The sequence below is a fragment of the Trachymyrmex septentrionalis genome, unplaced genomic scaffold, assembly GCF_001594115.1.
Source record: "Trachymyrmex septentrionalis isolate Tsep2-gDNA-1 unplaced genomic scaffold, Tsep1.0 scaffold158, whole genome shotgun sequence".
Lineage (NCBI taxonomy): Eukaryota > Metazoa > Arthropoda > Insecta > Hymenoptera > Formicidae > Trachymyrmex > Trachymyrmex septentrionalis.
In genome coordinates, this window is record NW_017304736.1 from 287,889 (window position 1) to 299,095 (window position 11,207).

At 40.6% G+C, this 11,207-nt stretch overlaps 1 protein-coding gene across 2 annotated transcripts in view; it reads left to right on the top strand.

The window, feature by feature from the left end:
* The window catches only part of LOC108745901 (CUGBP Elav-like family member 4), a 636,703-nt gene that overhangs the window by 74,435 nt on the left and 551,061 nt on the right, over positions 1-11,207 (top strand). For both annotated transcript variants that reach the window (XM_018482320.1, XM_018482318.1), the window contains exon 2: positions 7,675-7,757. The gene's annotated coding sequence lies outside the window, so the exon portion shown is untranslated. The remainder of the gene's footprint in view (positions 1-7,674; positions 7,758-11,207) is intronic.

An 11,207-nucleotide genomic window follows, 5' to 3' on the forward strand; every position in this document is an offset into this window, starting at 1 on the left:
CGCTCGCTCTCAGCTCGCCCTCTTCGTTTCCACGCTCTACGGTGTGCGCGTGTCGTATCATTGTCTGCGTGCGGGCGCGACGATGTGTCGCGAAGATCCAACGGTGAAAATTCCGTTGTCATGGACAACCATTACCACCTCGGGATATCGCGAGTGTAAGTACACACATCTCGACGCAGAGCTCTTTCCATATGTACAACACAGCCACGATACGTTTGCACACACACACACACACACACACACACACACACACACACACACACACACACACATCTCGGCGATGTGTACGTACCGTCAGTTAGAAGCGCTTCTTGTTCCGCTGCCGCAGCTATATTACCTGCGTCCCTATTATAAAAGTCATTTCGCAGGACACTCTTCCCTGCTTATTGTACCGGTGCATTTCAATTTTCGCCCAAGATGCAAATTCCTATCTCTACGTGGTCCCCGACAAGCCGGTCCCCGACACGCCGGGACGACGACTTCCGTATATACCGTAACGGGTGATGCGCGGGTGCAGTCGGTGCAGGCGAGTCTGCAGTCCGGAGGCTCGTTCCGTTTCAATTCATTAGGAGAACCGTAAAATCCTCATTCCCAGACTGCCTACTACCTGGTTAAGAGCAATTTGGTTGGCACGACGCGCTCTTTCTTCCCGACTACGCGGTCGGGAAACTTTTCATTCCTGTTCACCGTGTCACTTGGGAGCTTTTACTTTCCAATTTTCGACAAGCAATGCCGGCATGATTCGATGGTTAAAAGAGTTCGCTCTAGACACCGTCGGATTTAACTTTCGCGCGTTTCTTTTCACTTTGCGATTTTGAACTTGCGACACAATACATGCGACTTAGCTCGAAACCAAATTTTATACTTTTCTTCTCACTTTCAGATTTCTCATAAATCTGCTAATTTTTCTTTACAAAATGCAAATCGTTTTTATATTGTATAATGTCGAAAAAGTATAATAGATCGGATATATTGAGGGAATGAGATTGTATTATCGTCTTTTCGAAAAACGCGAAGAACAAATCGGTTGGATTCTTTTCGTCGTATTCGAGTTTGCTCGAATGAACGATGTGGACTCGCAAAGCCACCCTCCTTCGAAAGGTACGGACCGATATAGGGCATCGGCGGACATCCGGCAGGAGGGCGAGAGAGGGGAATGGCGACTGTCGGAAAGTGAGAGAGAGAGAGAGAGAGAGAGAGAGAGATCTCTTTGTATCGATCGGCGTCATAAAATCCATTTTATGACTTGGACGCTGTCCAGTGACTGGTGTATTAGCCGTCGCATTGCCTCGCAAATAAAACGCTCTTCTACTCTTGAACCCCCTTTGACCACCTCGCCTGGCCCTCGTCGACGTCGGACGATGCCATCAACTCTCGTTTGTATCTCTCATCCTGCTTTCTCTCTCTTTATCTATATGTCTCTCCCACTCTTTTGCGATACACGTCGGCAGGTTTATAGGCAAAAACTCACAAGCTAGACAGTCCTCCTTCACGGTCTCATACCTCTCAGGGGTTTTGCCAACCTCTTCGCATGTGGTCCACAGCTATGAGAAAAGAACTACTTGATTATCTACCTGTCTGTCTGAGGACGTATTTGCTTTCATTCGAATCAACATAAAACAGTCTATAATTCGGCTCCAGTGAATTTGCATAACCTCGTCATATATTTTTAAAGACAAATGGAAGCTTCCCTCCGGATCGTAACGAATCTGTAACGATGACCTTTTCGCATATAATGTATGACACTTTTCTCCATGTGTATTTAAACAATAGTTCTACTGTTACATATGTTACATACTCGATTCGCCACTCTCGTATTGTTACAAACATTAATAATAACTACATTGTGCAGTGATCAATACCGGCAGAGATTTTATATCATTTTGTGGAAATTTAATAATATTTGTATGACATAAATTAAACTCAAGAAGGTAACATAATATAGCGTGATATATTTATGAATATTATTCTTAGTTTATGACGTTACACTAAGAGAAAGATGCCTAAAAATATATTTGTCATAAATATATTTATTTCACTGAAATAAATATTTATTTAAATACGGGCGAAATAAAATCTTATTTCTAGCAAATGAGCCACTTATTTTATTTTCTTTTTTTTTGCAATTAATGAGATATATTTCACAGAAATGAGATAGATTTTATAGAAATGTGTATATTTTCTTATAACAGTCAAATTTTTTAACCAATAAATATTGAAAAAAACCTCATATATGACATTTGCTTGCGAGTATTTCGACTATTTTTTCTCATTGAACGTATCGTTTCAATCTCATTTAATTTGCATATCGCGTTCACCGATACTTACTGTTCGCTCATTTGAGTTTTACACTGCATGTGCATCGCGACGAGCGTGACAATGTGAGAGAAGCGCGAAGGCATCGCTACGAAGGTCGTGCTTTCAAATTGTCTCGCACATCGAGGATCCCAGCGAGGCCCGCATGGACTTGCTCATGATAATTAATCTCAATTGAATTAATTAGATTTGCTCATTGAAAATAAGTACCTACGGGACGTACGCGAATCACATTGGGAACCGCCGTACATTCGACGCCAATTTCGATACACTTTTTGCTTCGTATCTTCATTAGTAACTTAGCGACGAGACAAACTTCTCCACACATCAATTTGCCGCGGCATATCCACATACATATTTCGCGCTTTGCATATTCGTGTATGCGTAAAGCCTAAATACGACGAAACTTCGCTGCACACGTAGGTGACTATGCGCATACCCGATGACAAGCTGTTTCATTATCTAGAATCAGTGAATTGTTCCTACACGACCGAATGTATAACTGCTTCATCTGCAATTTGCACGAGACCGCGCCGCCACTCGACGCTTCGCTGTCAAGCTAATCGTAAGCCTTATCGTAATTGCCTATGCTAGACGTGACTACGTCGAGGAGGAGGCGTGTAGAAATCGCGGTATAATCGTTACCTCTCGTCGTGTTAATTATCCTATACAGCGAAATGAAATTTATTTAGAAAGATATTTATATAATTTTTCCCCAAATTCTTTAAATATCTTGGTGACAATTTAATTATAATTAAACGTTTTCTCACCTAGAGGTATAAAACTGAATTAACTCTGTATTTTCGACGGGGCAGTAACCGAACTGTCCCAATTCGTAAATAGATACCACGAAAGCGGCTGCCCCGACAGTGGAGTAAACAGTAGATTCCAAAGTTAAACTTGCACGTCAAACTTGCCTACTCCTGTTTACTGCATTACGAATGTATACATCCATTTGCGGTTGAAGTATCTTATTTTCCCTGAGTGGGCACCGTATTGCATCGCTCGCAGATTGAATTTAACCAAAAAAAAGGCAAAGGGAGGCCGGGGGAGATTCATGGGAACGTGTGCGAGGAAACGATTGTCCCTGTTCTTGTCGCGTCGCTGGGAGCTAATTCATCCTCGGAAGGCCCGCCCGGGGGCTTGCGATTTGCCGTCGCGACGAAGTTTTCTATTCCCGCCGGTATCCGGCTCGTAGAATAGGGGAGCCACGCGAGCCCGGTTCCCCAATGCAATTAAGATAAGCGCGACCGCGATGTTTATAAATATTTTCGGGCATTTCCGAAATAGTGAGCGCGGCATGTATTCCCGTATCTGACGTCGAGTACCGGTGGCGTCGTGACCGGCCGCAGGCTACAGCCCCACGCGAACTTTCGGCCACCACCACGGCGCGTTCCATCCCTCGGCTCTTCCGGGGCTCGAAGGGGAGAACTTTTATATGCGGACTTACTCCGGGTTAGGTTGGGCCTTCTATACGTGCGAATGAGACGTATCGCGGTGCCTGGATATAAACCGCGTGGAGCTCTGGACGCGTGCGATGTGCCGTATGAAAAATTACAAGTGCGCGCAGCGCGTCTCACGCTTCTCTTACTTCCTCGTTCTCTCGTTTGCACGACGTGACTCTTTAGAAGGGAAAAGACTGGAAGAGAGAGAGAGAGAGAGAGAGAGAGAGAGAGAGAGAGAGAGAGAGAGAGAGAGTGCGCATACTGGTGCATTCCCTCTCTCATCCTCAGAAAACTGTGTCGTCCGAGTTCTAGTGCGAGATTAAAACGTCTCAAGTATCATATCGTAAAACAGTGTGATTCAGAATTTCAGTTCTTTTCTTTCGCGGGTACAAGATGTAGTGATTTGCGAATCTATCGACAGTTTTAAAAACGTGTGTTAATTAAATTCAGTAACTTTATATGAATTAAATAATTGATGTGACACAGTTCGAAAGTTGGTGTTAAATTTAACGCGTATTATTTCGCATGTCTTAAACGATCCATTTCAAATTTTTATGTTAATGTAAAATAAATATTTATATATAACACAAATATTATTTTAGAAAATAAACAAAAAAAAATAATAATACTGACAATAGTTTGTGAACAAGCCGTGGAAGTATATTTTTTAAATAAAATTTACAGTTATGATATAAATTAAATTAATACGTATTTTATTTATTTATCTTAGAATTTATGTTTTAAAACACATTATTTTTTTTTTTGTTATTCGTTCACTTACTCGTCAATTACGTTATTTTGACATTAAGAAATATTGGATATCAATTTAATACAAATTACATCGTTAGTTGCAAGACCTTTTGAATAATAATTATTTTTCACATTTACTGTCTCTCCTGCACTCTCCTTTTAATTATTTTAAATTGGACCGACCATTATTAAACCTCAGTTATGAGAAGATATATGAAATAGTATTATATTGTAATCACATATAATTTGTTTCATACCTATCCGTTTTTATGGCATGAAGAAGTTATACCCAATTAGAAGATATGAAGCAAGGCAACTAAAATAAATTTTCGGAAACTACAATATTTATTAGAATCCGAGGAATTATTATCATCTTTTAATGTTCAAACATGCAAGTATTACATGCGTTTTTATGCGTTTTACATGTTTAATTAATTACGAGCGTTGAGCGAGATTACTGGTAACATTTTAAAGTCTAACATTGAGAATAATCCGATAGAGGTTGTCTGTTGTATATGGTTTAATTGTCTATTAAAAAGTTTTTCTTATTTAAGATCTAGAGTGATTCGTAGCCCTTTATTATATTATTTTATTTCTTAAATTTTTGAATTTTTTCTCATTTGAACTTAACACAAATTATTTAAATAATCACATTACACTAAATTCACACTCAAATATGTTAAAAATACAACACAAAGTTTTAACAAGGACTTGAGTAGACCGTTTCCACCACAAGTACAAAATGTTTTTTTACTGCTACAGAATGTATTAAATGCCAAACTTATTTTCACAATATAACAGAAACGTACCTATTATTATATAATAAATGCAATTAGCGATATCTTTTCTATTCGAGATAATATTATTAAGCAGTGAAACGTTGCGTGTAATATATACATGAATTAAGATTGAAATTATATGAGTACGCGAATGGATTCGCCGCACGTGAGTGTGTTTAATGAATTTAATGAATTCCGTAAGTGACAGAATCGCACTGATAGAGTCGTGTCATAAATATTTGTGCAATCTTGGTTCTCCTTGGATCTGTCCGCGGCTTTTGCGCTGCGCGTGCTTGCTTACATCCATCTCCCTGTGTTGAGATAGTCAAATGGTGATCAGATAGGAGACCGAGAGGCCCTTTGAATAAATTCTCAGACCGATAGGAAGGCGGTCCCAAGGGGTTTGCTCGACAGCGCGATAGCCGATAATGGTCTGGTTCAAGTACCGTCCAATATTCTCGGGTTAATTACCATCGTTTTAACCCGCAGTGATACCGGCGCTATTTCTTAAATCGAGTGCGGTCCGCAAGAATTGATTCCATACATAGAGATTTGTATTTTTCAATATTTTTATGTTACTTAATATTACATCAAATTCTAACTGACGTCTTTAACTGACCGACTGCTACGGATAATGATCATTAATCTTCATACGTTCATCTTTTGCGAATTTTAGTATTAAAATTTAATAAGTATGCTACTTTACGGCTTCTGAGTTCGCCCCTTTCGAAATTAATCTGATAAGAGACGATACACTTTGTATTACAAGTCTGTATTACAATTTTACGCTAGCGGATAAGCAGCATATGAACTTCTGAAGTGCGACTAATACAGGGCTATTTATATGAACCACGAGATAACGGCCTGATTCTAGAGTGCTACGCGAGGCTTGCGTGAGCGCGACGTTGGTGCGGGTTGTGGGTGGGTTGTTTCCGTCGCTACATCGATATTACTATCTGACGAAGATGATAGCGTAGCGGTCTCGCATAACGTGTTCCGCAGGGCGCGATTAGGCGACGTGTTTTACGAGTAACGGTATATCGCGCGTGGGAATCGAAACGTGTCGCGCGGGTGATGAATTCCCGGGGGTGTCCCTGCAGAAATTATTCTTCCGTTGTTGACAAGATCAATGGCCGAAATCTCGGCGGACGGGTTTTTTGACGATGATCGAGGCGTTGCGCGACGCTACGTACGTCGTTGTCGTCGTTGTCATCGCGGGCGGGATACGTCACGTTTATTTTCACACAACGCGTGAATTCGTAGTTTTGAAGAATCTGGTCGATTAGCAATTGCACGAGATACGTACATTTCTGGAACGCGGCTTCAGGTAACGTCGGTCTTCGTATTTTGCACGTCGACCATCATAAAGCTTACAGCGTCAAATTTCGCGAATGTGTACCGCGAAGAGAACATGCTGAGAGAAAAATTTTTGGTATTTATGACTACAATTATTACTTGCGTATAATAAGATGAATCAATCAGTAGACAATCATTTGACCCAATTATTTGACAAAATGACAAAAACTTTATAAAATATTAAGCTTCTCTAGCTGATTTCAAGTCGATTGATTTTTAGGACCATTCGATTTGATACCTGCTAGATTTTCTATTGATCTTCGAAAGAAACTTGATGCAGCGTTGATAAAATGTCGATCTTCTTCGAAGATTAATAGAAAATGTAGTCGATATCAAATCAAACGGTCCGAAAAATCAATCGAACCGATTTGATTTCGACTTATATGAACCAGGATTTTAATAATATATACAACTCTAAATAAATTCAGTGTTTATAAAAATATAATAAAAGACAAGTTTATTTAGAATCGTACATATTATTGAAAGTTTAATTAAAAATATTTGTCATTTCCTTCAACAATTGTGTGTCATGTCTACTAACTATTCACTGTAACATTTATCTTATGTACTTTTCTCTGTGTATGCAATGAGAATTTTCCACCGACCTAGCTAATTACGATAACACATTGACTGCCTCACGTAATTGCAGTGCACTGCTAGTGCACGACGGGAAAGATCGCGTTATCCATGATCGACCTTAGACTCAGCGCGTTTCGCCCTGGTTGACACGAGGGAGCGGTGTAAAAGTTTTATTTCGACGGATCTCAACTACCAGCTGTGCAAAAAGCTTTTTCGTTTTACGTTGCGCGACCGGCCGATAAACCTCGCCTCGCAAGCACGTCGTAATATTGCTCTAAGTGATTACCCCGTCCGAATTCTCGCGTGTCTGCATGTCGCGGCTCTCGATGCTTTTATGATAAAAGGGGGTACGTAAAGAGCTGCCGCGCACGGGGGGATGCTACGTAGCACGCCGGCAAAATCGTGAGTTAATCTTCGCGAGAGAGATAAGGGTTTTTCTTCGTTTTCAGGCTGTGCGTTCCTCACCTACTACAGCCGTGACAGCGCAATCAGCGCCCAGAACGCTCTGCATGAGAAGCGGACTTTACCAGGGGTGAGTGTTTACAACGTTTACTGCAAGCAGTTTACCTACTTTTCAACCAATTACTGCTCCATTAATGCCACTTCATTCCAAGTCGCGCCCACTCCGTCGCGAAAATCTTATCTCGGCCTCGCTTAATAAGCGCTCTCTCGTTAGTCAAGCCGAGTACTGCGCGAGCGTGCACCTATACCGGGGTCGGAGAGACGTAATTTTGAAGGGGCAATATATTTCTCTTAATCGCAAAGTTCCATCGACGTGCAGCGTATGCGCGACGTTTTCCGAACTACGCGAATATCGCGTAACATTCGTAACCCAAAATTGTTTGGCATTACGGATATACCCCGATACGCGTGAATTAGCTGGCGGGAGACGCAGACGCTGCATTCGTTTTGCAGCGAGACCGTTGGAGCAGCTCCAAGTTTGCGGGCGGCGAGACTTCGAAATATCGATTTATTTAGTCTCCGATTTCCGTCTATACCTCATGGAACGGCCATTGAGCGTACACGCGCGACGGATACTGTAATCTTCAATCGAAATGCGTTCACGTGCAAAAGGATACAGTAACGGATACTTATCGCCGTATGCCGTTTCTCCGACTAATTTTGCTGATTCGCCGTCCGTGATTTGGGATATTAAAATGGCTCGACGTGACGAGTTAATCTCTTAACGCCGAGAGCCCGTTTAGGAGGGAAGAGAGAGAGAGAGAGACGATCCGAGGGAAAGGGAAGCAGCGCGATTGCGGGGATGGCACTGACGCGGCGAGTATCATCGCGATGTATCATCGGACTTTCTGTGAGGAATTCTCTGCAAATGCCAGGACCGGATAAATGCATTCTTATACCCCTTTCCTAGTAGCGCGAAAATTTTGCATGGGAACTGGGAGGACTCGGGGAATGCACGTCCTGGCATTTACTTGAATCACAAACGCAGCGAATGAAGAAAGTCGGAGCACAAAGAAGGGCTGAAGAAACTGTGCTTTGTAATCGTAGAGTCCGAATACGGCGTGAATGGTTTCTTCTCTTTTCCTTCCCTCGCCATTTATTTATGGCGAGTAATGTCATAAATAACCCTGGACATACACACCGTTATCCCCGGCGTCTGAGTTGCTAACTCGACGTAGCTCTCCCTCGTACAACGTTAAAAAGTTACGATATCTTCGGGACGTCCGAGATATTTTCACCGGACATTTATCGTTTATTCGCGCCCGTAGCACGTGATACTCGACTTCTCGTATCGATATCGACGCTCCGCTTTGTTCGCGTCAAGCGATTATATCTCATTAAGATACACTTCTCACAGTTAAATCCCTCTTCTCGCGTTGTGCATAAAGTCTCTCGAAGGCCTGGATTGCCTCGAAACTCCTGAAATTTTCCATCGATCGCGGCCCCGGAGGCCAAGTCGCGGCATTGCCGGCACTGAATGCTGCTTAACTGCCAGAGCGGTGCCAACACGCCCCTTCCCATTATCTGAGCTACCCCTTGGAAGTCCGTAGCGAGTACTGGCGTTATGTTTCGTTAATCTATCCCCGAAACAACGCTGCTACGGTCTTGGCACGGCTGCCAGCGGAAATCGTTTTAAATGTTATGCCGAGGGATGCACGCCGGGAGGGAGGGTACGGTTGAGTTATGACTTTATGAAGAGGCGGACGCACGTACGCGCGTACGCCGACGGGTTTTTTTTTTTTCTTCTTTTGCATGCACGCGGTTTCCGCGTGTTGGCCGGCCGCGAGATATATCTGAAAAAAATCTGCACGTCCGATCCCCGTGATATATGCGTCGCGGCGAAACCGCTCCGTCCGAAATTGCGCGGTTTAGTCCACAATCCGACGACAGAAATATATATCGTTTTTTTGTCGTGTTAACTTGGAACTCTGACCGATAGTTAGGGATTTTTGCAGTGCCACGGCGCGCATTCGAAAACGGTATCTTTCAATTAAAATTAGTTAAAATAGCGACGGAAAAATAGATTTTCAAAAATTCGTTTTATTCAATCACATTTCTTTTTGACACGATGTTGCAAAATGATATTTTTATTTATGATTCCCGGAGGAATGATTGATCCGCAGTCATTTGGGTTTAACAAATCCATGAAGCTCAATAAATTTGCGGATATTTACACACATTTACACACGTCGTAAACACTGATATACGTACACGTTTTTATGATGAAAAATTTGAGGAAAAGTGAAGACAAAACACAACCTAATTTGATATCTGGAAAGAATTTTTTTTTATTTATCCTGAAAATATAGTAGTTGTGGTACAATATAATATTTTAAAGATTTTTACCATATACTTTAGTAAAATTAATCAAACTTATTTTATATTTTATATTATAGTTTTACTAATGAAAGAAAAATTTATGTAAAATACTTTAAAGTACAATGTTGCCCCAGAACTACTATACACTAAAAAGAAATGTGCTTTGTTCTTGTTCCCATTTTTTTAACATTTAAAGATGTTTCAGTTTTAAATTTTTTCAGTAGACGTGGAACACTATCTATTTGGATTTAAAACACTATGCGTTCCAAACACGTCGTGTTTTGTTTATTGAAAAAGTTTGAAATTAAAACATCTTTAAGTGGAGATTAAAAAATGGAGACAAGAATAAAATATTTTAATATTTTAAAATTAAACACTTCTTTTTTCAATGTATTTTCGAGGTAAATTTGAAGAAAAAAATTCTCTCCGTTTAATAATATAAAGATAAAAAGTAAGAATAAGAACAAGACGCATATATATATATATAACAGAATAAAATAAAAACTAAGCTCTCATTTTATTTATATCTATTTTATACATTTTGATTTATATTAATTTAACACTTCTGCGAATGCATAATTTTTCAATTTTTATCGTGTTTCCCAAGATTTCTGCTAAAAAAGTAAAAGTTAAAATAAGACAAAATCTATATGATAAAACTGTTCTTTATTCAAAAAATTAGATTTTTCGCGTCACAGCGAAATTGACACAAAAATATAAAAATGTTTACTTTACTGTTTAAAGACACGAGTACCAATGCATTGAAGGGTTAAAGAATTATATTTGACAAAATGAGATTTAAGACTTGTCTAGAAGAGTGTCATGCAAACTTTGCTTTCTGATACTAACTAGCGCATGTATGAACAGCTGCCTTTGACTGTCATATCATTGATATATATTCATCCTTCTGTCGCCACGTTTTGATAAGATAGAGCAGCCAAAATGATATTTAAACAGATGCTCGTCAGAGGCTTGCGGATTTCACTTTGATCAACGCATCGAGTCTACCATCTCTCAGTTTTCGCTATACATTACACTAATTCGAGCTCATCGCGAGCTTGTAGGGATTGCAATCTCAGCGTAAAGTTGCATAAAGTTACGTAACGTCGCGCTATGTATGCATAAGTCGCGTCAGCCCCGATCACATTAAAACACACTTGGGCCGAGAACGCGACGGTTATGCAAATCTTAATCTAGCGCT